General features: G+C 38.6%; 1 pseudogene; it reads left to right on the top strand.

The window, feature by feature from the left end:
- The first annotated feature begins 1,052 nt into the window (after positions 1 to 1,052).
- Positions 1,053 to 1,669, top strand: LOC100672116 (replication protein A 32 kDa subunit-like; annotated as a pseudogene).
- The last annotated feature ends 2,263 nt before the right edge of the window (positions 1,670 to 3,932 follow it).

Here is a 3,932-nt window from a genome sequence, read left to right as displayed (position 1 = left end):
AAAATAAGTGATTAAAAAAATCTTTCCAGTAAGAAAATTCCATGTTCAGACAATTTCACTGATAAATTATATCAAACATTAAGTGAAGAAATAACACCAATCTTAAAGTAATTTAAAAAATAGAAGAGGAATGGATAGTTTCCCATTTGTTTCATAAGACTAGCATAACAATACCAAATACTGGTGAGGATATTATGAAGAAGAAGGAAGAGGAAGAGGAGGAGGACAAAATGGGGAGGGAGAAATGAGATGGACGAGAAAAAGAAGGAGGAGGGGACGAGGACTAGAAGAAGGACGGAGAAAAAGCAGTAGAACCACCACAAGGACAAGAATAAGAAGGAGGAATAATATTACAAACTGATATAGCCCATGACCTCACGGGCAAAAGCTCATAGCCAGCAAAATGAATGAAACAATATCTAAAAAAGATAATATCTCATGATGAAGTTCTCCCAGAAATTCAGTGTTCAGAGTAATATTTGAAAATCAATTAATTCAACATTAACAGAAAAAAACAAAACCTTTTATCATTTTAACAAATGCAGCAAAAGCATTTGACAAAATTCAACACCCTTTCATGGGTTGGGGGGAGGAATACCTCAAACTAGTAATAGTAGGAAACTGATAAAGGGCATATACAAAAAGAACAACAAAAATAAAACCATAGCTAACATCACAATTAATGGTGAAATATAGATGCTTTTTTATATTCTACTGGGTAGGTAGGTACTCTATGAGAATAGAATAATAAGAATATTCTATTCTAGACTGCTGCGACAGCAACAGGGCCCTGAGGTGCCCGGTGGACTCACTAGATCAGATCCTGACGGAGTCACTACCCAAACGTGGAATAGTGGATCTGAAAACTATGGCAGCTCCGCCTATGTTGGCGCTGGCGGCTACACAGTTCCCGGAGCGGGGGGCTTTGGGTCGCCCACACCTACTCAAGCTGAAAAGAAATCAAGAGCCCGAGCCCAGCACATTGTACTCTGTACCGTATCCCGGCTGCTTTCTGCCACCCTGGTTGACGAAGTGTTCAAAATTGGCAATGTTGAGATTTCACAGGTCGCAATCTTGGGGATAATCAGACATGCAGAAAAGGCACCAACCAACATTGCTTACATATAGATGACATGACAGCTGCACCTATGGATGTTTGCCAGTGGGTTGACACAGATGACCCAAGTGGTAAAAACGCTGTGGTTCCTCCAGAAACATATGTGAAAGTGGCCAGCCACCTGAGATCTACTCAGAACAAAAAAAAGCCTGGTAACCTTCAAAACCATGCCCCTGGAGAATATGAATGAGTTCATCACACATATCCTGGAAGCAGTCAATGCACACATGATGCTAAGCAAGTCTAACAACCAGCCTTCAGTAGGGAGAGCACCTATCAGCAATCCAGGAATGGGTGAAGCAGGGAGCTTTGGTGAGAATAGCTTCATTCCTGTAAATGGCCTCACTGTAGCCCAAAACCAGGTGCTGAATTTGATCAAAGCTTGCCTAAGACCTGAAGGATTGAACTTTGATGATCTCAAGACTCAGCTCCAGTCCATGAGTGCAGTCTCAATCAAGCAAGCTGTGGATTTTCTTAGCAACGAGGGACATACCTATTCCACTGTGGATAATGACTATTTTAAGTCCACAGACGGAGAATAACTGGACCTAACTGGGGATCTAAGATATCTCCTAGCTGAATCTATTTTCACAATCTCCAGCTATGCAGATGTTTGGTCATTTGACTTCTAGGAAGTAGGCTTCATCTATGAAAAGTCTCAGCTAACATCCTTTTGAAACTTACTGTTCTTTTGGTTTTTGAAGCTCAGGGAAGGATGGGCAGTTGACAGGGATGTAAACCAAGGTGGAATTTCTTGGAAAGGTTACAGATAAGCTCGTTAAACATCAGGATAGATGGAATTGGGAGAGGGACACTACCAAAAGAATTAGGCAGTAATACTAAATAAATGCTCGCTTGGGAGCTCCTCTTCCGTAATATTTCTTGATGAGAGAAAATGAACAAGACTAGAGTCAGCTGGCACAGAGCTAGCCGAGACACCTACTAACCTCTGCCTGTTTTTTGTTTCCCACTTTGGTCATGTGGAATTATTTTCAGAATCACACTTTCCTTTGGCCTCTTGTCCTGACTCCTGCTGAAAGCGTGTTGTATGGATGTGAGGTTCTGGAGTGACGGCCCAGCAGGGCAAAGGAGAAGAAGAAATGTTACTGTGCTTTGTACTAGATAAGTGCATCCATATGTTTAATAAAACAGTTCTTATTGCAGTAACTTGTGGAAATATTTTTGTTTTTCTTTTTAAGCTGGTGTAATTATCATCTGAGGCAGCGTAGCATAGTTAAGACTTGGCTTTGAATCCTGCCTTTCCCCGTTTTGAGTTAGGATCTTCAGCAAGCTACGTCAGATCTGAGAACCTCCGTTTCTTCACTTATTAAGAGAGAACAATGTTATTTCTTCATAGGCTTGTTGTGAAGATTGATTTAAATAGTCTGTAAGGTATCTAGTGTTGCCATCAACCTTGAATCCTTAGCAGTATGTGATCATGTAAATGAGTCGAATATCTACCATTTGAATTCAAGATGAGACTTTCCAAAGGCCTATGGCTATTTTTTTGGCCAACTTGATCAGCTCTGTTTCTTATGGGAGAGGAAACTGGTTCAAAGATGTTTTTGACAACTGCAGAAGGTAAGTAAGGCCTTATGAAAGAACCAGTTCTGAGATAGGTTTATAAAATAACATGCAAATAAGAATTCTAAAAAAAAGAATATTCTCTTCTATAATAATAGAAACAAGGCAAGGATGCTTGCTCTTATCACTTACATTCAGCTTTGTACAAGAGGTCCTAGCCTAGACAGGGCAATAGACACAAATACATAAAATTTTAAAAGGGTATAAAGATTTGGAAAGAAGAAAAACTGCCTCTATGTGCAGAAGACATGGTTGTTTACATATAAAATCCAAAGAACTTATCAAAATAACTATGAGAGCTAAAAAAGTTAGCCAGGTTGCAGGATACAGGTTGAACTAATAAAATTCAGTTGTACTTTGATGTTCTAAAAACATAAAATGGATTAAAAAATCAAAACTTAACCCCATTTACGCTAGCACCCAAAGCATAAATTATTTGTTGTTGCTGTTGTTAGGTGGAGTTGAGCTGGTTCTGACTTATAGCCACCCTATAGGACAGAGTAGAACTGCCCTGTAGGGTTTCCAAGGCACAGCATGTGGTTTTGAACAGCAGATCTTTTGGTTAGCAGCCGAGCTTGTAACCATTAGGTCACCAGGGCTCCCACAAATCATTTAGGAATAATTTAATTAAAAAGGTGCAAGACCTCTCTATGTTGCTGAGAGAAATGAAAGAAGACCCGAGTAAGTGGAGAGATATGCAATGTTCACAGATTGGAAGACTCAATTTATAAAGATGTTAATTTTCCCCCAAATTAATCTATAAATTATTTAACCCCAATCAAAACTGATACACTAATTCTGAAGATTTAGTGGAAATATAAATGGCCTAAGATGGCCATGTTATTTTGGAGGAAAAAAATAAATAAAAATATTGCAGCACTTATACTGACTGATTTCAAAATTGATTATAACCCTACAGCAAAAAAGTCAGTGTGGAATTGGTGTAAGCATAGACATATGGATCAATGTAATAGAACTGAGTCCAGAAATAGACTGACAGAAATATTTTCCACAAAGATGCCAAGTCATTTTAATGAGCAAAGGAAAGACTTTGCAACAAACGGAGCTAATTTTTTTCCATGCAAAAAAAGATGGATCATAAGCCTAAATGTAAAATTAAAAATATATTATTTCCAGGAGAAAATCTTCATACCTTAGCCCAGCCCAGTGCCGTCAATCAGGCAAATAATTCCTTAAGATATAACAAATACGACCTATTAAAAGAAAAATA

This window comes from Loxodonta africana, chromosome 4 (genome assembly GCF_030014295.1).
Source record: "Loxodonta africana isolate mLoxAfr1 chromosome 4, mLoxAfr1.hap2, whole genome shotgun sequence".
In the NCBI taxonomy this organism is placed as follows: Eukaryota; Metazoa; Chordata; class Mammalia; order Proboscidea; family Elephantidae; genus Loxodonta; species Loxodonta africana.
This window is presented reverse-complemented; position numbering and strand designations above follow the sequence as displayed.